Raw genomic sequence first — 26577 nt, 5'->3', positions numbered from 1 at the left:
TTTCTTTCTGCTTTAAATTTTCTAAGATAGGAAAATGTTGAGAGTTGAGGACCCATTTAAACCTCTTGACATTAAAACACTCAACAGTCTTATTCAGTAATTAACCATGTGGCTACATAGATCTAGCTTGTTCATTTCAATGGTTGTATTGTTTTCTATTGCATAAATAAGCTTCTCTTCCTCTGTTAATGGGCACTTATGAGGTTTTTCTGGTTTTGCTCTTATAAACCGTGCTTCAGCAAATACATACATATATTCTCCTTGATCACGTGTATCCAGGTTTCCCTAGGGTTTGTAAGTAGAAGTAGAGTTGCTGCTTTTTGACATGTACAACTTCCCTTTACTAGATGTTTTCAGATTGCTCACAATAAATTGTTTAAATCCATATGCCTGGAACAATGAAACAAGAGAACTTTTCTCACATCCTCAGCAGCACTTGATACTGCTGTATTTCCTTAAATTATGAAATATTTCAAGCATGCAGAGAATATGTGTGCTTTCTTTAAAAACAACATTTTGCAGTATTTTCTCCAGATTTTTAGAAAAGAAATAAAATGGATGAAGTTGAAGCTTTTGTGTATCCTAAACACTAACTTCAGACATCAACTTATCTCTATTATTCTATGCATTTTTTCCCGAGTTTATTACAGATTTACATTTAAATAATATTTACTGTTGCTTTGCTGTTTCAGCTTTATATAATTAGAATCATGTACTTTGGTGGGAGCCTGGTTGGCTTGGTGGGTTAAGCGTCTGCCCTTGGCTCAGGTTGCGACCCTGGGATCAAGCTCCCTGTCCAGCTCCCTGTTCCGCGGGGAGCCTGCCTCTCCCTCTCCCTCTGCTTGCTGCTCCCCCTGCTTGTGCGTGCACTCTCTCTCTCTCTCTCTCTCTCTGTTGTCAAATAAATAAAATCTTAAAAAAAAAATCATACACTTTGTGACTTCCTGCAACATACTTGTTTTTGCTCAAGATTTTTTTTGAGATTTAAGCATTTTGGTTGAGTTTCAGTTTATAGATTTGACTTCTCTATATGATTATTTTGTAGAAATACTCCACAGTTTGTATTTCCCAATCCATATGTGCAAGAGGTCTCTTGGTTGGTGTTTGTTTAGGTTACATGCTTAGAGGTATTTGCTGGGTAGAGTTTGGCACATACTCACTAGATACTGCCAAGTTATCCAGATGGTGTATCCAAATGCACCCTCCACTCAATTCCCCCAGCTTTTTCCTCTGCTTCCTCTCCAACACCTGATATTTTCAGGTGAGACTTTTTTCTCCTTTGGGTAAATGGGTGTTTACCACCCATTTCTCTGCAGTTTGAACATATTTTCATATGTTTATTGACCAGCTGATTTTCCTGGTTTGTGAATTTTCTCTTCAGTTCCAGTGATCATTTTTTTATGCAATATATCTTCTTAATCATTTAAAGGAGTTCCATCTATACGTTGAATACTACTCCTTTGTAATTATAAATCATACAACTATCTTCTCTCGTGCTATGGTTCTCCTTTTAATTTGTTTATGGTCTCTGGTGTCTTACTGACATTTTAAATTTTAATGAAATCAAACTTATTTCTTTTATGGCTTGCACTTTTTTTGTCTTATTTAAGAAGTGATTCCGTACTGTAACATAAAACTGCTGTTTTCTATTTTATTATATTGTTTTCATGGATTTCTATATATGCTTAGATCTTTAATCAACCTATAATTAATCCTCATTTTAAGATTTAAGTTTGTAATCTTAGTTCCCACATGGATACCCAAATTTAGCCCCATTTAGTAAATATTCTTATCCATGAGCTTGTTAAAGTCAGCTTTTCAGATTTCATGTACATGGTTCCAATATTTTGTTATATTTACTCTTATATTTCAACATCTTTGTTGTTGTTTTGAATGACTTGTTTTTGTTTTAAATTAGATTTTCTTATTGGTTGTTATTTGTTTATAAGAAAGCTGTTCTTTTTTGTATATCTTGTATCTCACACTGATTTACTCATTGAAGATTGAATATATGGAGGGCTTCTTCGGTGCAGGCACTGTGTAGGTGTGCACGATACATCCAGCTAAATGCATGAAAACTGCCTGCAAAGAGTGCTTGCAAGGGGTCCGAAAAGATAAACGCACAGTTGCAAAGTAGAGGCATACGTGCCTTTGGCAAGGGAAGATGATGAGAAAATATGAGGGAATGGTAACACTGAGAACCAAGAAGTGTCCAGAGAAGTGAAGGTGTGTGAATTAGTTCTGATGGAGGAGCAGAGGCTGATTGCGTGGGTACGCAGGAGGGCTGGGGGGATAAGAGGAGTGACCGGGGCAGGGTAGAGGTAGGGTAGAGGGTAGAGGTAGAGGGTAGAGGGTCATGGAGTAACTGTGGCCGTGAACAAGAATGCCAGTGAGCCAGCCAGGGGAGGGTCAGAGTTTAGAAGACATTTAAAGTTACAAGAAGTTAGAACCTTGATGCATAGTCACAGGGTTTTCAGAAGAGTTTTAAGCGAGGGAGTAAGTAAGACAGTCACAATGATGCATGTGAGGGTGGGACTGGCACCGGCGGGGCTGGCAACAGGGATGCTGGATGGAAGTTATCCAGAAAGTGCAAGAAAGAGTCTGCACGGACAGAAGAAAGAGAAAGACGCTTTACTGTCACATTCAGAGGCGTGTCTTTTGCGTATTGTACCATTATATAAAAATGGGTGAATAATCGTCCCTCTTCTGGTCCTTTGAAGATATATACTGACTTTACTCAGTATTATTTCTTCTGCTCCCAGTATCATCACTTATCACAGGCTGCACATCATTTAAAACCATTAAAAAAGTCACCTCACTTTCAAAGCTTTTTCTAGAATGTCTAAAAAGTATGCGACTCTCTTCCTCCCCCCTTTCAATTATTTACAGTCTTTTGCTTGGACTCTCTTTACCTTTATTCCTGCATTGCATGTTGTTATTGGTTCATGAAATTAATTTTTTTAATTATCCCACAATCGTATTTATTATATAATAGCTCCCTAAAATATATTAAGGGACTCCTGAGTGGCTTAGTCAGCTAAGTGTCCGACTCTTTGATTTCTGCTCGGGCCACGGTTTCATGGGTCATAGGGTCAAGCCCTGCCCCAGGCACCACAGTCAGCAAAGAGTCTGCTTGAAGATTCCTTCCCCTAACACTACCCCTAGTCACGTGCACTTGTGCACCTGCTGTCTCTCACTCTCTCTCAAATAAATAAATCTTTAAAAAATTCATTAAAAATAAAAATTGCAATAATAATGAGGCAATGAATAGTTTGAAAATAAATTCATATTTTAACTTAATTTATTATTTTTTTAAATTTATTTATTTATTTGAGAGAGAGAGCAAGAGTGGGGAGAGGGGCAGAAGGAGAGGGAGAGAGAGAATCTCAAGCAGACTGTGTGCGCTGACCAGGGAGTTGGCTGAGGCAGGGTCAGTCTCATAGCCTTGAGATCATGACCTGAGCTGAAACCAAAAATTGGATGCTTAGCCAGCTGAGCCACCCAGGCGCTCAAAGAAAAATATTTTTATTTTAAAAAATTTTTAAAGATTTTTATTTATTTATTTGAGAGAGAGAGAGAGAGAGAGCATGAGCAGAGGGAGGGGCAAAAGTAGAAGCAGGCTCCCCGCTGAACAGGGCGACCAGTTTGGGGCTTGATCACAAGAACCCCGGGATCATGACTTGAGCCTAAGGCAGCTGCTTAACGGACTGAGTGACTCAGGTGCCCCCAAAATATCTTTAAATGCAATATTTCAAGCAATCTCAAATCAGATACTTGTAGTTTTTAGTCAAAATGATTCTGATTTAAAATGTTGAAAACTGTTTATGCGTTAAAATTAAGGAAGTCACTTAACTAGTGAACATGTACTTAATTTTCAGATTCTGTGTCCCCTTGACTTTATTTCTTTATCCCCATATTAAGGAGCTAGGCAAGACTATCTGACTATTTTAACTGTACCGTATTATAAATAGATACATTTATTTATGGGTTTTTAAAAGAATCTCTGAAGAAATTCTTCCTGAACTAATACCATGAATTTGCTCTCCATTTTATTCTGATAGTTCAAATTTCAATTTTCCTGCAGGGGTTTTCAGTTCACCTGGAATAATTCTTTGTTAGTGTGAGATGTAATGATCAGATTAATTTTCTAATTATCTTTAGCCAATTTTCTCATCACTATTTGCTAAATAGTCTATCCTTTTCTGTTCATGTTCAAAGTTACTTTCTTCATAAACCAAGTTCCTGTGTGTGTATGGATTATTTCTGGGTTCTCTAATCTGCCCAATTGTTCCTTTGCATATAATAAGTATTGGTACCTACCCCTACCCCCCAAGTACTTTATCTTTCTTCTCCAAAATTGTCTGGGATCTCTTAATGCTTTATTTGTTATCTGATTTTTTTTCATTTATTTATTTTCAGCATAACAGTATTATTATTTTTTCACTACACCTAGTGCTCCATGCAATCCGTGCCCTCTATAATACCCACCACCTGGTACCCCGACCTCCCACCACCCCCCGCCACTTCAAACCTCTCAGATTGTTTTTCAGAGTCCATAGTCTCTCATGATTCACCTCTTTCCAATTTACCCCAACCCCCTTCTCTCTAACTCCCCATGTCCTCCATGCTTTTTGTTATGCTCCACAAATAAGTGAAACCATATGATAATTGACTCTCTCTGCTTGACTTATTTCACTCAGCATAATCTCTTCCAGTTTTGTCCATGTTGCTACAAAAGTTGGGTATTCGTCCTTTCTGATGGAGGCATAATACTCCATAGTGTATATGGACCACATCTTCCTTATCCATTCATCCATTGAAGGGCATCTTGGTTCTTTCCACAGTTTGGCGACCAAAGGAAACAGTCAAGAAAACAAAGAGGCAACCCACGGAATGGGAGAAGATATTTGCAAATGACAGTACAGACAAAAGGTTGATATCCAGGATCTATAATGAACTCCTCAAACTCAACACACACAAAACAGACAATCATATCAAGAAATGGGCAGAAGATATGGACAGACAGTTCTCCAATAAAGACATACAAATGGCTATCAGACACATGAAAAAATGTTCATCATCACTAGCCATCAGGAAGATTCAAATTAAAACTACATTGAGATATCACCTTACACCAGTTAGAATGGCCAAAATTAGCAAGACAGGAAACAACATGTGTTGGAGAGGATGTGGAGAAAGGGGAACACTCTTACACTGTTGGTGGGAATGCAAGTTGGTGCAGCCTCTTTGGAGAACAGTGTGGAAATTCCTCAAGAAATTAAAAATAGAACTTCCCTATGATCCTGCCATTGCACTCCTGGGTATTTACCCCAAAGATACAGATGTAGTGAAAAGAAGGGCCATCTGTACCCCAATGTTTATAGCAGCAATGGCCACGGTCACCAAACAGTTATCTGATTTTAAGATTTGTTTTTAAGCTGCATCAAAAACTTTGCTGAAGTTGTAATTCAAATTCAAATTCTAAATTAGAAACACAGTTATAAATGAGTTTTAGACATTAGATGATTCAACATCTTGTTACAGATATTGGAAATGAAAACCCAAAGGAGTGAATTCAGATAATCCATAAAAACCATTTTGAGTCTAAATTTCTTGGGAAAATTAAATGACTAAAATTTGGACTGTGCTGCTAAACACTATAGATCATGATAATACTTTTTAAAATAATAAGATGGAAACACAGGAAAATCTATGAAAATTAAATAGGCAGTGAAAACAGTGAATTGTAAAATATGTCAAAGATTACCATTTTAATAAACGTCTATACCAATGTATCCACTTTGTAAGTACAGTATATTTCACATTTTGACTATTTAATGCTCTTTTCTAACACCAGTTATTCTTAATTCCTTCCAGTCTAATGTATTTACCCTTCCTCTAAACTTGTCTTCACTTGGTTCATAATTCTTTATGGCCTTTAGCTTAGTCCGCTTTGTATTGCACTCGTGATTAGATTATATAAAATATAGAAACCACAATGTACATCTAGAAGGGAATATAGATTATAAAATATAGAACAGACCAGTAAATGGCATAATTGCTATTTACACTCCAGGATAATTTTTACTTTCTTACAATAAAATTTGGGCACCCACCATTTTCAGTGGGCATGACTTATGGATATTATATAATTTGTCTAATGAATCTCCTACTGTTTGATTCTCCTTACCCTTTAGATAATGTCTTAGAAGGGTAATTGTTGGGTCAGAGTTCTATATTTAGTAATTTTAAAATCTGAGATAATTACATAAAAGACTTATATAGAAGTTATAAAATAATTCAGAGAATTCTGTATACCCTCATCCAGCTCTCTCTTATGTCGATATCTTACATAGCATAGAATAAGTCTCTCTTAATCTTTTTTGTGTCACTACTTGTATTAAAAATAGCAAGCCATGTTTAAACATTCTGTTTCTTTAAAGCCCAAGCCATTTATGATAACAACTAAAGAAAATGAAACAAAGAGAACTTGAACATAGGTTACAATTAAACACTGAGGTATCCATAATACAGCTTATAATTAGTGAACACTTCCAATAAAAATTAAACCTGGTGATTCACAGACCTGTACCCCTGGGGATAAAAATATATGTTTATAAAAAATAAAAAGTCAAAAAAAAAATTATTAAACTAACCAAGTGTATTAAACTAACCAAGTTTATCAATATAATTCTTCTAAAATGGATTGAAAGATACCAAACCTATAGACAAACTGAATGAAAAGCGCACACTACTGTAAGCTGATTGTTCACGCATAATACTATTTTGAGAAAGAGAAGGGACAGATACGCATATTTCTGATTTCAACAAGGTTTCAATGTGTAAAATTAACCTTATTCACAGTTCAGCAGATTTAATTAATTAAGTACCGAATACTGGCAACAATCATGCATTTGTTGGTGTTAATGACTATGTATTAATGTTCAAAGTTTACAAGCTCGGATTCTGTCTTCCAAAAAAAAAAAAGGTCTCTAATGCTCTAATGGAAGAAATTAAGATTTTATTTGAAACAAATTAATATAATTTTTAAAATATTTCCTTAAGAAACACTTGTTTGTGTTTATGCTTACAGTGTATAAAATGAATTAAGCTAAAGAGTAGTTCTTTAGGGGGCGCCTGGGTGGCTCAGTGGGTTAAGCCGCTGCCTTCGGCTCAGGTCATGATCTCAGAGTCCTGGGATCGAGTCCCGCATCGGGCTCTCTGCTCAGCAGAGAGCCTGCTTCCCTCTCTCTCTGCCTGCCTCTCCATCTACTTGTGATTTCTCTCTGTCAAATAAATAAATAAAATGTTTAAAAAAAAAAAGAGTAGTTCTTTAGGATTTCATGATTCAAGATGAAGTGGGTGGGCATTATGTGTTCTGGCCAAAGGAGTGCTATTAAATCAGGCTTTAAGGCTGTGGACATGTCTACTTGACCTCAAAACACAGCGCTTTGCTTGCTTTCATGATTCTGATTATGGCAAAATCATGGGTATGCCAGTTCGTGGAACTATGGTATTGAGTAAAATCATAGTTGCTGTCCTCACTGAGTTTTATTTAAAGATGCTTGTGCATCCCAGTGGGTTTGGATCCAGTTTGTCAATATGTTGATAAAATTTAAATTCCTTTTTAAATTGAAATAGAATGCATCCAGGGTTTCTAGGAGATTTGCTAGCACTACATTTACTAATGCTAATTGAATACAGCCTCTGCTTGATGGACAGGTAGTGAAACACTCTTAGAAAGCAGGTTTCAGTTTGCCGCCTTTATTTTTTTTTATTTTTTTATTTTTTGGAGACTCACTAAGGTATTTTTAAATATTTTATTGTGTAATTGAACGGCAAGGACATAATAGCTTTGACATCTGAGGTTCCACTCAGATGTTTTGCAAAACTGTGATAGAAATGTCAGGGAAAGTTAGGGACGTCTTCTAAGTGAGCAACTTTTTTTTTTTAAATGCACCAAATTTTGTAAGTTAATTATAATGTAATAAAAATGTATTTTAACCAAAATAGCGGCCAAAAGTTACCCCAGAGAGAGATAAATCTCATATACATGCAAGTCTCACGCTGTCCTTGCAAATGTAGTGCAGTGAGTCACATTTACTGGGAAGAGTTCCTTTGCTGGGCTCTTACGCTGTGAATAGGACTGAGCAAAGCTCCCTATGCTCACAGTTTTTGAGGTTTTGCTCTGTCTGTATACTCTGTATACACGGGAGAGAAGAAAACCAGATACTCTTTCCTTTTTAAAGACCTGGATGTATCAAGTTTGGAAAGAAATGGGAGTGTTTCTTTTCAGGAACTAGTTAAATATATAGCGCTTATGTGACATTAAAATAACTAGAATTAGCACAGAGATGGAAAGAACTGCAGGAATTTCACATCTGGGATTTTGTCACATATATTCCTATAGACTTTCTCATCTCAGGTCTCCTATACCCCGTGAGGTCGTACCAGAATGTGACGGACATCAGCAGAATGCTCTGTGCCCTGGGTTTATCACCCCCACCAGAAAAACCTTTTCTCTTTTCTTTGCACATGGTTTTTCCGCTGGGGTTAGTCAGTCTCAATTTTCATTGTGACTTTTAAGTGTTTTGTACGGACTTTTGAACTTCTTTTCTGAGCAGAAGAGTGTGAGGTTGTGTCTGCTTGGTGTGGAAATTTTGAAGGGTCTTCCTAGAAAGAGGAGAAACAAGGTTCACAACCAGGTAAAGCTGTTTGATACAGGTTTTCCAGTTTTCATTCATTCCTCTCATACTTGCTGACTTCTGGCCCTCCCCGCATTCTTCGTCAGTAACGTTTCTGTCGAGTACTGCCTGTACGACCTTTGGCAAACTATTAAACACTGCACTTGAAACTCCTCGTGGGAAAAACAGAATTCCTACCCTTGCGACCGTGGTGAGGCTCATGTAAAAGGAAGGGAAATCGCATGAACCTCTCAAGATGGGTGTGCACTGAGGTTCGTGTGCAGCATGTTTCCTGGGGATGCTCTTGGGAGAGACACCTGGAAAGCAGCGAAGAAGGTAGGACTGGCAGAGGGAGAAGCGGACCGCAGTGGGCTCTGACACTGGCATCGCTCCAGAGAACTACTGCAAATTCATGCAGAGGAACCAGCCTGCCCAGCCCGCATCAGCCAGTCACCGGGCCTCAGCTTGTCTCTCTCCTTGGTAGCTGGTGATTTTTAAGTCTGCCTAATCGTGCATTTATCAAATATTTTTATCTGCACACTCTGGGAGAGAGACAAACAAGACATGGGCCCTTCCATTAAGATCACATTGAACTGGTAGAGGTGGTCTTTTGTGGGCGCTTGTAGAACTCATAACAATAATAATAATAATAATAATAATAGTAATAATATGTTCCATGTTTGTGGGACATAGGAAAAAAGTGTCTGTAATAGATCGTGGACATGGAGTGAGGAAGGATTCCTTGAAGAGTGAATCTTGCACTGTGGGGCTTATATCTGGATTAATGATGAATGGTCAGAAGTTCAAGTTGCAGAAGAGCATTAAGTATTATTTTTTGCACTTTAATGAATGTATTTTAAATACATTTATTTTAAATACTGAGCCTGCATGGCTCAGTGGGTTAAGTGACTGCCTTCAGCTCAGGTTATGACCCCAGGGTGCTGGAATCGACTCCCTCATGGGACCCAGTCCCACATCCTGCTTCCTGCTCAGCAGGAGTCTGCTTCTCCCTCCGCCCTTCCCCCATTCCTGATCTCTCTCTCACTCTCTCGCTCTCTCAAATAAAGAAATAATATCTTTTAAAAAATCAATAAAAATAAAATATTTTCTTTGCTTATCTTTCTCCTACAGTATTTCCAATCTATCTTTTTTTTTAATTTTCAAAGAACATGTCATTTGCATACAAGGAAAGCTATATAGATAAATTTTCAAATGAGTATTTCCCTCTCTTTCAGTTTTATCCCCCTGAAGTATACCTACTCTTAACTTTTTTTTATGTGTGCTTTTCTTTAGATACATAGAGATACTATTTAAGATCATATTTTTTTCTTTGCTATGAAAATTATGAAGTTAGCACACTTATAATTCTTCTCCTAGGAAGAAAACATGCATGCTACTGTAACTTTTTCAGGTTTTTAATAGTTACGTTCTGTCTTGTACTTATAGTTCTTATACCTTTGGAAACCTTAGTTCCGTATTTAAATATGTGTGAGAGTTACCACCGCAGCCGCTCGCTTCCTAAGTGCTTTGTTTTGATACCCATCTGGATTAGCTCGCTTTCATCATTAAATAGTTGTTTTCAGGAAGATATTAAGAAGATTCACAACATGGGGAACCTGGGTGGCTCAGTGGGCTTTGCATCCAGCTCTTGATATCGGCTCAGGTCATGATCTTAGGGTTGTGAGATCGAGCCCGGTGATGGGCTCCCTGCTAGCAGGGCATCTGATTGAGATTCTCTCCTTCTTTCTCTACCCCTCCCCCTGCTGGCTCTCTCTCTCTCTCAAATAAGTAAATCTTAAAAATTTAAAAAAAAAAAGTAGTTATGACATGTTTTCTGGCTTATGGCACACCTATGAATATCTGCCTGGTCCTCTTCCACTTGGAAGATAACTTGACCTTGCATATATTTCTTGGGTTAGTCTTCACTGAGACCCTTGTAGAGACTGGGTCCACTGTATTTCAGTGCTGATGATGTGGAGAATTTTGGTCTTTTGATTATCGAACTTTTTTTTACAAATGGCTTTTTCTTCTTGGGTTTCCACTCTTTCTAAAAATATATATTTTGGGGTGCCTGGGTGACTGTTGGTTAACTGTGAGACTCTTACTTTTGGCTCAAGGTCATAATCACAGGGTCATGAGATGGAGCCCTGAGTGGGGCTCTGCATTCAGTGGGGAGTCTGCTTGGGATTCTCTCTCTCCCTCTCTCCCTCTGCCTCTGTCCTGGCTCATGCTCTGGCTCTCTCAAAGAAATAAGTCTTCAAAGAAAGAAAGAAAGAAAGAAAAGAAAAGAAAAGAAGTGTGTTTGCCTTGGACTTTATGTAAGGTTGCAGTCCTAGAGAAGAAAAAAATCTGCACATTGTCTAACTGAAACTTGAATACATGTACTGGGTGAGTGGGTAGTGAAATTCAGTAGTTTCTTGAAGTATTTCATATCATGCTATTGAATTCTCAACAGGCTAATTTAAAAAGTAGTTGACTACTTTAAGCTTTGATATAACAATAGAAGACAAAAATACTAAAATAAAACTTTTCAAATTAATTCTCTATACTTCCTTATTCCTGGTATATTTTGTGTGTATTTTTAATTTGTATTAAATCAGTCTTAATAGCCAACAAAAAAGCACCTTTATATCAATAACAGATGAAATTACAGTAATATTTCACTGTAGTTATTACCATACTATGTTACTGTCAAAACGGCATAAAAGGATGACAAAGATTCTATTATAAGAGTGTTTAACTTTTGAAATTCAATAATTACATTGTTCCTTTTCAGTCCATCTTTCTGTTTCATGGTAAGTACTTCCCTTTCAAGATTTCAATTCTTTCCTGCTTTTTGAAACATTTTTGCACCGGAAGACAAGGAAAAATAAATGTAATAGGACATCTTTGTACATAACGTCTATGGCTGTATGTAGTTTAATAAGAACTAGTTTGAACTTTGTTTCTTATACAGAAAAATTTTCAAAGCCATACCACACCTACCCCTAGTGACTCACGCAAACATGGCTAGCATAGATAACTTAAATTTACAAGTTATTTCTGAAGTAGAGAAGTATATTTTTTGGCCCAGCAGAACATGTTGGACAATGTAACGATAAATGTACATACAAATCCACTATTCTTTTTTAATAATAGAAATATCAATAGCCAAGGGATGCACAGAATGATTATTCATTCAACAGCTGTTGTACCTGAAAAGCCCCACAGGTGTTCTGTGATATGAAGTCATGGCCAGGTAGAAGTAAAATACCAACATGCATAATGTAGTACAAAATGTTTTGAGTGCCTTAGAAAGACACAATAAAATATTTTGGATATTAAGAGAACAGAACAAATTGTCTGGCTCGAAAGAGGGCAGAGTTCAAGAAAAATACTTTAGAAAAAAGATAAAATTTAAGCTGCAGATTAAAATATGGTTACCCTGGGATATGCTGAGAACAAAATAAGAATCCTAAGGATTTTTATAATCTGAAATTGTTTACAATCCCTGCATAATTAGTCTTTCTTCTGCCTTGTGTTGTATTTTAAAAAATTTCACCTTTAATGTTATTTTCGACTTGTTTTACTCCATTTTTAAAATAGGGTAAATTTGCTCATCTTATGAATATTAACAAAGTTATTTGGAATTATCTTTTATGTGCTTTTCCTTTTTAAGTATCTTTAAGAATTCTTAATATGCTTTGAAAGTTATTTTTTAGCAATAGAGGTTTAATATCTGCTTGATACTTTCTACATGCTGATTATCGTCTTGAAGCCACTTGTGTTTTCCCCTCAACAGGTATCACAGTTTCAAATTATGTCTCTCTGTCCTTACTATATTAGTGTTGTTCTTTCCCACTAACTGTGAGTTGCATAAGGTCAGGGACTGCTTCCATTTTTCCTCACTGCATTCTTTTTTTTTTTTTTTTAAAGATTTTTATTTATTTATTTGACAGAAAGAGATCACAAGTAGGCAGAGAGGCAGGCAGAGAGAGAGAGAGAGATGAGGAAGCAGGCTCCCTGCTGAGCAGAGAGCCCGATGTGGGACTCAATCCCAGGACCCTGAGATCATGACCTGAGCCGAAGGCAGCAGCATTAACCCACTGAGCCACCCAGGCGCCCCCCTCACTGCATTCTCATGGCACAAGGCTGACCCATAGCAAGTACTCAACAAATATGCCTTGAATTGATACACAAAGAAGTGGGGGGAAGGGGATGAATGATGCTTCTCACTCATTTTATCTAAAAATAATGAAGTGACTTTCATTTGGTGTAAAAAGGATATATATGGTGTAGGAGTCTACCTCACAATAAATGCATCAGTAGATTCAGGGCCTGAATTAATTTTATAAAGTCAAAAACTGTATTCAGAATGGAGTTGTAGTGTTTTGAACATGGATCTCCCTTGTTGATTTTAAAAGATCTCCATATTTATGGTAAGATTTTAGTGTCCGGACATGAAATTTGACTACCTGTTGAAGGCATAGCTACTTTCTCAGCAGACAACTAGAGACCGACGTCCCGAGAGATCCTGGGAAAACACCACAGTTTAGCGGTTAATTTTATGGATTCTAGACCATCATGGTCTTAGGAGGAAACCCAGAGTCAGCACTTAGCACAGCGCAGCCTGGGGAAATATATCTCTTCCTCGTTCCCCACTTTATCCTCAGCCAAATGGTGTTGCCAGATGATTAAATCAGTTAAATCCTTTAGAAAAATGACGCGAGTCCTATGACAGTACAAGTATCCTGTGATTGTAGATAATAGGTTACGTCTGGGGAGGACAGAAGTTAAGCTGGAGAGATCTGAATCCGTATCTGCTTTGTCCATCGTGCAAGAGAGTAACTAACAGAGGGCCATATATGTTCCATTTCTTTTCGAATTCTGTTGACTGACTTGACTGTGCTGGGCATAGTCTGAACTCCATAGTGAGACTTCAGGACCATTCAGGATCCTTTACTGCTTTATTCTCCAGTATTTTACTGGGCCACTTTCTGTCTCTTGTACTACTTGCTCCCACCATACCCCTGACTCTTTCTTGCTTCAGGGGTTGCTGATACTGCTCGCTAGACAGAGACCCGCAGCATTCTTAGTACTGCATTCTGCCAGTTTCCGAATCTCAGATATCGCCTCCTCTAGGTGGTGATCCCAAGTCCAGGGCGGAGGTCATGTCTGTGCGCTTCCATAGCCTCCTGTGTACATCCCGTATTGTGCTTAGTGTATTCTACATGTAATCTTGCTTTACAATCCTATATCCAGATGGTTTAGTTCCTCCCTCTTTTTGTCTTTCTCTACACACACACACACACACACACACACACACACACACACGTGTATATATGCATACATGTGCACAGAGACACTGATTTTATAATATTTACATTTATGTTAAAATTATATATGTGTATGTATGTATGCATGTATATATATATAATTTCTGGCTGAATAGTGTTTCATGTATAAATATGCCACATCACGTTTTCCCATTTATCAGCTAATGGGCATTTGATCTGTTTTTACCTTTTGGTGATAGTGAATCATGCTTCTTTAAACATTCTTATGTAAGTTTTTAATGATGCCTTTTTAAAAAATATATATTAATTTGAGAGAGAGAGAGAGTGTATGAGTGTAGGCAGGGGCAGAGGGCGAGGAGGAGAGCCTCAGGCAGACTCCATGCCCAGAGCAGAGCCCAACATGGGGCTTTGTCCCCGACCCTGAGCCGAAACCAAGAGTTAGACGCTCACCTGACTGAGCAACCTAGGCACCCAAACGGTACCTTTCAAAATTCTTTTGAATATGTATGAATGGGTGGAATCATTGTCTCATATGGTAATTTTCTGTTTCACATCTGAAGGAAACTCAGAACTGTGCTTTGCACAGTGGCTGCTCCGTTTTACATTCCACCAGCAATGCAAAAAGATTCTAATTCATCCATATCCTCACAACACTTGATATTTTCTGTGTTGTGATGATGGTGATGATTAATGGGCATAAAGTGGTATCTCATTGTAGTTTTGATTTCATTTCTCTGCTGAATAATATTCTGAACATCATTTCATGGGCATGTTGGCCATTTTTACATCTTTGGAGAAACGCTTACTTAAGTCACTTGTCCATTTGAGGGGAGTTAGTTGTTTTGTTGCTGTTGACTTGTGAAGTTTCTTTATATATTCTGAACACTAGACCTTTGTCATTTATATGACTTCCAGTATGTTCCTCTATTCTGTAAGTTGTCTTTCCACTTTCTTGGTAATATGCTTTGATGCACAAATAATTTAATTCTTATGAAATCTAATTTTACTTATTTTCTTCTTTTGTTGCTTGTGCTTTCAGTCATATCCAAGAACCCTTTGCCAAATCTAATGTTATTTACCTGTATGTTTTCTTTTAATAGTTTTATAGTTTTAACTCTTACATTTAGGTCTTTGATTCATCTTAAGTTAATTTTTTCATGTGGTATGAACTTCTTCCTTTTTTTTTTTTTTTTTTTTTTTTGATGTGGATTGCCCATTGTCACGGCACTATTTATTGAAGAAATTATTTTTTCTTCATTGAATGGTCTTGGGACCCTGGTTGAATGTGAGGTGTATGGTCTTATTTCTAGGTTCTGTGCTCTGTTTTATTGATCCACATGTCTAGCTATTCTTATGACAGCATTGTACTGTTAAGATTATTGTAGCTTTCTATCAAGTTTTAAAATTGGGAAATGAGTCCTTTAGCTTTGTTCTTCTTTGGCTATTTGAGGTTAATTATAATTCCATATGAATGTTTAATCATATGAATGTTTTGTCAGAGGCTAATGGGATTTTGATAGGAATTGCTTTGGATATGTAGATCACTAGCAGGGGTGGGATATTGCTATTTTAACACTATTATGTCTTCTGAATGATGAGCCTGGGATGTCTTTCCATTTATTTAGATTTTTTTATTTTTGAGATTTATTGTCATTTCAGCATCCAAGTCTTGCAGTTCCTTGGTTACATTTACTCTCAAGTATTCCATTTTTATGCTATCATACAGGGAGCTGTTTTCTTTTTTTAAGATTTACTTATTTAGGGGTGCCTGGGTGGCTCAGTGGTTTAGGCCTCTGCCTTCGGCTCAGGTCGTGGTCATGGGGTCCTGGGATGGAGCCCTGCGTTGGGCTCTCTGCTCAGCGGGGAGCCTGCTTCCCTCTCTCTCTGTCTGCCTCTCTGCCTACTTGTGATTTCTCTCTGTCTATCAAATAAATAAATAAAAATATTAAAAAAAAAGATTTACTTATTTATTTAGAGAAAGAGACAGTGGAGGGGAATAGGAGAGAGGATCTTGAGCAGACTCCGCACTAAATGTGGAGCCCCACGGGGACCTCCATCTCACAACCCTGAGATCATAGCTGAGCCAAAACCAAGAGTCAGACACTTAACCAACTGAGCCACCCAGGTGCCCCTAAGTGGAATTGTTTTTTTAATTTCATTATTAGGTTATTCATTGCTAGTGTATAGATATACAGACATCCCATGTCTGTGGATGGTTAAAAATGTCCATATTACCCCAAGCAATCTACAGATTCATTGCAATCTCTATCAAAATTCAGAGGACAATTTTTACAGAAATAGAAAAAAAAAAAAATCCTGCCATTCATGTGGAACCAGAAGGACCACAAATGGCCAAATCAATCCTGAGAAAGAAGAGCGAAGATGGAGACATCACATGTCTTGATTTCAAAATATATTATGAGGTTGCAGTAATCGAAACAACATGGTACCAGCATAAAGACTGACATACTGACCGGATGGAACAGAATAGAGGGCACAGAAGTAAATCCGCATGTATGTGGTCAGTTCATCTTCAACGGTGATGTAAGGAATACACAACGGAGAGAAGATGGTCCCTGAAAGTGATGTTGGGGAAACTAGTCCATATGCTTTTAACAATCATTGTAATGCTTCACAGGATCCCAGCAGATCCTTGAACTCCAGGCTTGGTGGCTCAAAATTCACTTGATCTGCTTTCTCCCTTAAGTCAGCAGAGAACCTTTGCTACATTGAGGATCTGTAAAATAATTGTGTGTGTGTGTTTTAATATATAAAATGAACATATCTTAAACTATTTTAATATAAATACGTATTCATATATATTATATATTTATACGTGTGTGTATTATTTTCATATATGAAAAACTCATACTGTAAAACATAGTGGGGTTTTTATCCAGGTTCCTTCTCCCCCCGCTTTTTTGGTAGTGTATGTGCAATATGTGTTTAGAACTGTGTGGAATCACAACTATATGTTGGGAGACATTTGATCGATATGTCAGGTGTTTTTTTTTTTTACATAGTGTGTGAAATAACATCCAGTGAGACTTGAGATTTTAATGATAGAACATTTTGGGGGTAAATACTACAACATAAAATGTAAAATATTGGCAATCCTTCTCTTTCAGTAAAATTACCTGCAGCTGTATTGGCAAATGACTCGTCATTTAAATTCAAAAAGCTACATTATGGGCAATTTGAACTCATTTATCTTTTAAAAATCCATGAAAATAATGACAGCATTAATCTTTTTCCCCCCAAAGAATTTACAACTAGTTTGAAATGCCAGTTCTCTGAAGAGATTTCCACTCATTATAGTGTATCCAGATTAAAAACCAGAATTTAAAGGAGGGATTCAGGACTTCAAATTTGTTTGAAATAGAGGAGACACGAAATTTCTAACACATAAAAATAAACTTTTGTCACTCAGGCATTACAGCCATGAGCGATATCGACCATATCAAACATGCTTTAAAAAAACTGGTACTGAAGCATTGTTTTTATTCAGGAATACATTTCAAAAATAAATTCTTTTATTAAAGTACCATTGAATTTATTAATTTTCAAACTCAATAAATGAAACCTCAGTAAAACTAAAGTTTGATTTTTATACTCTCTAGAGCTCATCGGTTTTTCTGAATGGTGTGCACTTTTTCTAATTTTCTGTCTCCTCTCCAAGTTTGTTCTTGCTCTCTTAGTCGGTACTCATGTTATTGTGTTTATAACACCAATAATAATTAATAATCAATTTTTATTGAATAGTGAACATATGTCATTGTTCTTGCCATTTTACCTCATAAATAATTTAATACTCAACATTTGAGGAGAGTCAGGCATCTGGTTAAGGACTAGAAAATTCTAAAACAAGACTAAAGCCCAGTCAGACTTATCTCCAGAACCTATGCTCGGAACCATTCTGTTTAGTGCTTTTGATGAGGATATTGCAGAGGTGCTGTCTTCTATTTCTGGATTTATATTCTCCATGATTAAGCTTCTTAGAACTTTGCTAGAACTTTCCTACCATCAAGCACAATGAATGGTATTTCATAACTCACATTCAGGAAAAAAATCTTAATGAGAAATATGAAAGCAGTATACTCATGACTCTAATTCTTGCCTGAAATACATATATAATTGATTTGTAGATTTACATTTCAGGTAATTTTTACTAAAATATTTAACACCATTTTAGTATATCTTTGGGTAAAACTTGCTGAATAAAGAAGATGGTTTCCTATTAGTATGTTATTTGTGGTTGAAAATGAGTTTTGCTTATTTCTTCAGTATCACTTCTGGACTCATTTTTTTAAAAAATTATAATAAATTTCTCTTATTACCCATTTTGATATTTAGATTGCCACTAGTGTGGCCAGTGAGAACCTCTTCCCACTATTTTCCATGTGTCCTCCTGACATTTCCCCATCAGCTCTGAAGCACTTCCTTATTTCCTGGCACAAAATATAAGGGTTGTTGGGGAGGGGAGAAGACTCATCTTTAACAAGGAATGACTAATAAAAATGCAAAATGAGTGATAGAAAAAGAATATTCTTTTACAATCACTAAAGTAAAAATTGAATCCATCAGGCATCATCAATCATTGGGTGAAATCAGAAAAGCAAACGTTCACAACTTAAACGGTAAAAATATCACCAACAGTGGGTGAAATGATATAATTATATCCTGATAGGATGTAGTAACAAGGATATATAAGTGGTCATACTAACATCAATAACATAATATAATTATATTAATATGACAAATATCTTGACATAATAGATGTATATATTATATATACGCACCATTGAGAAAAATACCAAAAAGTTTATGCATATATAGCTAAATATACATTTATGCTTTATACGAAGTAATGGATGGGCATAATCAATATATGTGTACATAAATATATTAGTGTTTCCATATACATATTACATATTTTGAAGCGGCAATTGAATATGAAGTCATTTATACCTTTCCGTGTGAAAAAATCACAGCGAACTCAGAGCTATCTGGCAAACTCACTGGTATGAGAAATTTATATTAACTGACTTTTTTGTGAATTTATTATTTTATTTCTTTCTGAAGTCCGTAAAAATTATTTTCAAAGCCCACTTCTGTCTGTCTTGAAGTCTCATCTCAAGCCAGACCGTGCTTACTTTTGAATTTCCAGAACCTCTGCACTTTCTGCTTCACGTCTGGTTCTTTTCACTTGCCTTGTGTGTGTGTATGTGGGGGGGGGGGTGCACACACGCACACACATACAAAAAAAGAAATAATACTATGTTTGAGGAAAGCAAGAAAAAGTCTTCAATGGACTGACACTCCCCGAGTGCCTTCCTCGAAGCGTTGCTGCCATTGTTACTGTTACTGTAGTGACGGTGACGTATTGCAGGTGCTAGCCCTGCTGGGCTTCAGTGAACAAGCATACTTCTCTCTCTCTCTCTTTCTCTCTATTTCTCTCTCTCCTTCTCTCTTCCTCTCTCTCTCACACACACACTGCCAATTTATAAATGTTTTATTGGAAAAATTTTCAAGCTCCTCTAACCCAGAAATGCCTCCCAGAATTACTTTTATATTTTACTGGTTTGTTTTCTCTTATTTTTTAGTCTTTTATGTCCTTCGTCTTCTCCCGTACTATCTTTCTCATCACCCAAAGCAAATAACCTCACCTCCTACTCCACCCTGAGAACATCTAACAGGGATTTCTCAACATCCCGATTAACACTTACTGGGATCGAAATACCTCTTCACTGCTTCCATCGGTTACAGTGGAACACATATCCCTACTCCGATCTGAATTCTTTCCAGCTTTTCTCTGAATAAAGCCCACTCTTGGGGATCCTGTTTAATCCATTGTTATGCTTTCCCACAATTGTTGTCCTCCCCAAGCTTTAAATTATCTCCATCCTCAGGGTCCCTGCATGGCTCTGTAGATTGAGCGTCTGACTCTTGATTACGGCTCAGGTCATGATCTCAGGGGGGTGATATGACATTGAGCCCCAGGTCAGGCTCTGCGCTCAGCAGGGAGTTCGCTTAAGATTCTCCCTCGCCCTCTCCCTCTGCCCCTCCCCACCTCAAAAAAATACAAATAAATAAATGATCTCTGTCCTCATTTATATTCTCACAGCCATAAACATCTTTTCAAAACTTTTTAAAAACAAAATTAAAAAACATTTTGATCTCCTATCCCCCTCCAGTTGTGGTCCTGTTAAGCAGATTTTTTCAAAGGATTTCACATCTGTGCACATGTGCAGATGTCCTAAGAATCTGAGGTAGAAGTGGCTAGAAGTCCTCCCTAACCAGCTTCCATCTGGCAGACTGCGTCATTCTGCTAAACACAGGTCTGCCTTCTCTTCTAAATCCTTTAGGAAAAGTTCAAAAACCTTAATCCTCACTGTGGCCTCTAAGGTCTTTTCCGATTTGCCTCCCATATAGCTCAGCTCCAGTCACAATGAATTGATTGTTTCCCAAAGGCTTGCTGCTTGCCCTGCCTCATGTCTAGACAACGGTACATGCTCCTCAGTCCATCCAGAGAACTTTTCTCTGCATGCTCTCCTCCTCTTGTCTGGGTAGCTGCTCGTGTTTTATCTGCTAATCATTTTTCATGTAGGTAGGATATCTCTCCTTCCAGATTATCTCCCTTGACATTCTGAGACATGGTCATGTCTCCCGTTTGCTCCCGTATCACTGGTGTATTGTACTGTGTGTTATGTAGATGGGAGTATATATTCCATTAATTATTAAATTATTTGTGTACTAACCATAAGGTTTGTAAAAGCAAGTATCGTGCATTTTTTAACCATGTGTCCTAAAGATCTAGCAGAAATCTTGGCAGATAGAGGTCATTCACTAAGTATCTATAAATAAAATGCTAGTTATTGGTCCTTTTTTTATAGACGGTTGTGTTTATTTGTGTGTGTGTGTGTGTGTGTGTGTGTGTGTGTGTGTGTGTGTGTATGTGTCCGCAAATCTCCCTTTGGGCTCTGATGGTTAAAAATATTTACAAAATGTATCCTTAGACATCAGCTTTCCATGAATATTTTTATTACGTTATTGCTTCTTTCCATTTTGGTATTAAAAATTCTAAATGTCATGGGTATTTAAAGGTATATTTAGTCAACACATAGAAAGACCCTGTCCTATTTGTGCTCAATTTTTTGGTCTTTATTTTTATTAGAAGCTTCAGTGAATTGCTTTGGCTTTAAAAAAATGTTTTTATAGAGCATTCATGTAGGGTATTAACTGATTAATCCTTCTCCTAGAAGATTACAAAACCCTCAAATCTGTGCACAATTCAACAAATCCAGATTAATAGCATTTAAGCATTGGAAAGGTGGTTTCTCTTGGGAGCTTGAGCAATTATTTCAACTTTATGCCAAGTAACTCAAGCCATTAAGAGTTGTCCTGCCTTTTAAATTCTCTGAGCCAGGAGGGATGACTGGCAGCTCTGCCTATTTCTCATTACCTTCATCCTTGATTTCTTTTTAGCCTGATTCTTGGATGTTCGTCTATGGCTAAATATTATGGAATCCTTGCGGTCATGCCCCCTCTGGCTGGCTTTCCCTCCTCGCGAGATTACAGCAGCACTGGGCATTCGGAAAGGGGACAGCCGGACTTGGGGTCTGGCTGCTGACTGTGAGCCCCGCCCGTTCCCTGTGCCCTTGAGGGCTGGGCTCTGTTATTGCAACACTGAAGTTTTATCATCAAAATAACTGAAATATTTCACTAACTTATCCCTGAAGAAGAGCGTGGATAAGAAGTCAACACAGCTCTTTGCAGTTCCGTGCGCTACCAGTAAATTGCCTTTCATTGCTTGTGTGTGTGTGTGTGTGTCTATGTGTGTGTGTGTGTGTGTGTGTTATCTTCATTGTGTCCTCTCTCTTATTCAGATTTCATGCTTCTGTGTCTGTATCAGCAGGGTCGTGCTTCGCATCTATTGACGCCAAATAAAGCTTAAACTGTAATCATTGTAATTACATCTTCTTTTGTTTGAAAATAATATTTGCGATAGACTTTTGTCAGTGTTTTGTTATCTCAATTGCTTCCTCCTGTATTCCTAGCATTCTGAACTCTGGACCTAAAAAACATAAAGATCCAGGCCATCTTAAGATTTGGCAATTTTTAAAGTGCACAGTGAGCCCTAGGCTTCAGATGTAATTGTAAATTGTGGCACACTTAATGAGTATAATAACCTAACAGCATGAGTGTTGTTTTCATAAACATGTTTGCATAATGATAGACTCACATCTGAAAAGAAATCATCTAATCAATGTGAATTCCAGTAATTTGTCACATACCCTGATGTGGGATTGACATTCTCTAAAAACCTGTTGAATTGAAAGCTTGTCCCAGGAGATTGTAAACAAGGTGTGTGTTACAGTGGAGGGGTATTTAGTTTTGCTGATGACATCCGGTCCACTTTCCTATTCTTCAAGGAGAAACCTATTCCTAGAGTTGTCGACATCTTCAGCTTTAAATGTGCTGCTGTGGGTTTGGTGACAACAGTTGGATACTTTGATTTTAAGTGCGGCTTTATTATGTTGAGAGCCTGAAGCTAATAGATGATGCCTTGATCTCATCATGTCCAGTCTCAAAAATGTTTGGTGAGGAGTTTTGCTAGGACAGATTAATGATGGAAAATGATCTGCGGGGTATTGTAGATACATAATCTATAAAATTCTGTAGCTAAATACTCCAGATGTCTTATATTTGTTAAAATTTTTACAGTTTGGGCTTCTTGTGAGTAAAACCACTGAATCAGTAAACAATGTAAACTGTAGAATGCTGTCACACATGATTAATAAGTCCCGAGGGATTTGCTTTTAAGAACAAGAGCAAAAAAACAAAAAAAATCCTCTATTTTTAAATTTCAGATCACACCTGTTAAATACTCTTCAGATATAGTTCAAATTAACTTTTATTTAAAATTATTTGTTTCCTTATAGCATCTTGGTATAACTTAGTTGGCTGTTAAATACTTTTGCTCACTAAAGAACTTAAACTTGACTACATTCACTGTGGCCCCATGTTACTGAAATCTAAAATTTGTTAAACCCGAATATGGGGGAAAAGATTGTAAACACACACACCTATATTTATAACAAAATCGATTCACTGGTTTTACTGTTTGGCCTGTTTTATTTCTATTCTGGATTGGAGGACCTTAATTTTCTAATAATATTAAAATAGTGGAAAGCAGGTATTGATGGACTTATATCTTCATTTAAGGTAGAAGAAAACAAACACTTGCTTTCTGTATTTTTGTGATATAACTATAAAAGAATAAACAAAATTGGGGCATTTGGATGACTCAGTCCGTTAAGCACTTACCTTCAGCTCAGGTCATGATCCCAGGGTTCTGGGATCCTCCCTGAACCCCTTGTGGAGCCTCACCTTGGGTTCCCTGCTCAGTGAGGAGTCTGCTTATGCCTCTCCCTCTGTTCCTCCCCACTTGTGCTCTGTCTCTCTTTCTCAAATAAATAAATAAAATCTGTTAAAAAAAAAAAAAAGAATAAAATTCCTAGTAAAAATTATTTATTGGTTCTTAAATTTAATATAAATTTGTCCTGCCTTGAAAGGACAGGGTGAAGGAAGAATCCTTAAATTAATCAATGGTTAGTTAAGAACACATGTAATGGAATCATAATCTCAAATGAACAAAGATCTCAAAGATCCAAGGTTGGGGGAAGCAGCGACAGAGGGAGGGATGAGAGCAGATGGGGAGAGAGAGAGAACCAGACAGGAGATCAGGAGGAAGAAAGGCAGGCCCTTTCTCTTCTGTCCATAATGAAATATCCTTTTCTAATGAATAAGGTATTGATCCAAGTTACTTTTATGTTGATACCAGGGAAATATGGATTTCCTTTGCTTCTGTTCTTAAGTAGGAAGAAGGAAATACCGTGAAGGCATTCAGTGGCTTGGATAGCTAACAACCTCGAAGAGGTCATGACTAATTTTAACCTTACTGACATTTTGGGGAGCAAGGACCCATCCTGTTTATAAGCTATAATACAGGCAAAATGTTAGACAGCCAGTATCTTATTTAATAATGCTGTAAATAAAGAGGAGGGTGAGATTCATAAATGTTTGAAATTATTAAAATACACCATACTCTGTTATAGCCTCTAAAAGAGGCCATGAAGCAGTGAGAATAATTCCTATAGTTACTGGTAATTCAGACATGAGATCAGAGGACCGTTTTCAAAATAGGAATTGGGTGTAATAAATAAAAGAAGTATTTACTTTAATATGAGTAAAAAGTTGCAAATAAGCTAAGCAAAAATGCATTCTGAATTAAGACTGTGAAGTCGTCCTGTTCTATAAGTAAAATACATTAAAACAGGAGTGGTTTTTTTAAAGATTTTTTTTTTTTTAATTTATTTGACAGAGAGAAATCACAAGTAGATGGAGAGGTAGGCAGAGATAGAGAGAGCGGGAAGCAGGCTCCCTGCCGAGCAGAGAGCCCGATGCGGGACTCGATCCCAGGACCCTGAGATCATGACCTGAGCCGAAGGTAGCGGCTTAACCCACTGAGCCACCCAGGCGCCCAGGAGTGGTTTTTTTAAACAGTATTTTGTTGTTTTTCAAAGGAAATATAGAGTTTTCTTTCCTAGTCTATATTCAACCAATTTGTATCCAACTCCTAATGGTGTATAGATTTATAATTTTGCATGTGTTTTCTGTAAAGCTAGACCTTCACATCAGTTGATTTCTTATAGCTCTTACGTAATGGCAAAATCGGTGCTTTTTACCAAAGAAATTCTTTGGTGTGCCATCAGATAATCAGACACTTGCTATATTAGAAATACCCCAAAAGTCTGTGTAAATATGCTGTTTTCTGTATCATTTGTGTTAATTATTTTATGAGGTACACATTGACTGTTAGTCTTTGTATTTAGTACTATTATTTTTGTTATAGTATCTGATTCCGAATTGATAGACCACATGAATAGTTACCAAAAAGATTTAAAGACAATATGATCGTTCCTTAATTGTATTGGGAGTAATAGTATGGAAACACAGCTTGCAGTTCTGAAGAGCACTATGCCATGCAATAGACAATGATTTAATTTTGCAGTTATTTTATTACATTTTCAAATGAAATGAAAATCTGCTTTGTTTCTTATTGTGTGTGTCATTATTAATTCATAAATTATCCTCCTTAGGTGATTATCACGATTCATGTATCATTCCCTTGGCTTGTATTATATACACAGTTGCCATTATATAAAGGTGATAATTCCGTATTTCTCATCACAGTGGAATTACTTTCCTGTGTACAGTACAGGAGGCGTCTATATTTCAGGAGGCACATTATGAATACTTATTTAACAAATAGAAATGTGTCGCTCAGCATATTCTCCCATTAAATTCTGCTCCGCTTAGAATGCGAAACTCAGTTAAGCTCAACACGCTAATAACACATGCAGTAAATTTCATTGCCCCATATGCATCAGGTCATTTCTCTTGAGAGGTTATAGGCACTGTCTATACCCTTAAGGAATGTATGGCTCCACAGATGGGATTTCTACTGTATTTTGTGTGTGTGTCTGTGTGTTTAGTGTGTATGTGGTTGAATGCAATAGACACTATATACTGTGTATATGTTCTATATAATTATTCTGTAGGTATACTTATTTTATGTATATATGTTTATATGTATTATAAGTGCAAATATTGTCAAAATATCTTTATATTTTTTTCTGATACTGTGCTGATTTGACATTTTAAAAAAATGACTGGTTCGGAGATGCTCTTCCAGCTAGCAAAGAGATTTTCAGAGTGAGCGAAGGACTCGCCTGGGGCATCTTACCTTCTCTGTCTGACCTGTGCACCCCAGGAGGCAATATCGCTCTGCTTCATTTCTCTCAGGGCCAGGTGCCAGGCAAACAGGGACCACCCCAAAGCCCAGAGCCCACCAACGTTATGCAGTCGAGCCGGTCCTAAACTGCTCACCCTGCCTGGCCTTGCCTTTCCTGCAGAGACGGCCGTGACGCCTCTGGCCCGGTGCTTCCCCTCACCCCTCCTCTGCCTCCTTCCCACCCGGTGCTTTCCCCGTAGCTGTGTGTGTGCCATGCCTGCCGCCTCCAGGACGGAGGACTTGAATGAATTTATTCGGCCGAGCCTCCCCTCCGTCTTCTCTTGCGCCACACCTGACAGTCTCCTAGAGGAGCACGGAATATCCACACATGTCTGTCACTTTGTCGTCCTCCACTTTCTGAGACTTGGGAAGCAGAGATGAAGCTGGAGAGAGAATTAGAAGCTGACTATCTCATGTTCACTCGGAACGTAATAAGATCTGGGGCCCTTCTGGTTTCAGACTTCCATAATGGTGTTATATTGTCGTAGGTGGAGAAGTGCGTTCTGGAGTAGTTCCTGAACACCAGACAAGAAAGAAGGTGCAGAGCAGACACGAGGGGGAATACAATGAGGCAGACGCAGCCCTGAATAAAAATGGGAACTTGGTTTTTCGAAAGAAAAGCCAAGGAAGAAGCTGGGTCATGGTTCAGAGTAAAGGCATCGGGCTTTAGTAACTACTTAGGTATTTGGGACAGAGCAAGGTGGGTGAACAGGAGTTTTTGAAGGTGACATCTTTTATATCTGATATGTCTGAGGACAGT

At 37.5% G+C, this 26577-nt stretch overlaps 1 protein-coding gene and 1 long non-coding RNA gene across 2 annotated transcripts in view; both read left to right on the top strand.

The window, feature by feature from the left end:
- Nucleotides 1–26577, top strand: part of DOK6 (docking protein 6) — a 381693-nt gene that overhangs the window by 19636 nt on the left and 335480 nt on the right. The window lies entirely within an intron of this gene.
- On the top strand, nt 1151–5795 carry LOC309847984. Its single transcript, XR_014302760.1, has 2 exons — nt 1151–1261; nt 4845–5795. It is a non-coding gene; the product is annotated as an uncharacterized lncRNA (long non-coding RNA).

This window comes from Mustela nivalis, assembly GCF_964662115.1.
Source record: "Mustela nivalis genome assembly, chromosome: 14".
Classification (NCBI taxonomy): Eukaryota; Metazoa; Chordata; class Mammalia; order Carnivora; family Mustelidae; genus Mustela; species Mustela nivalis.
The sequence above is the reverse complement of the archived record's forward strand: the minus strand, read 5'-3'. Positions and strand labels throughout refer to the sequence as shown.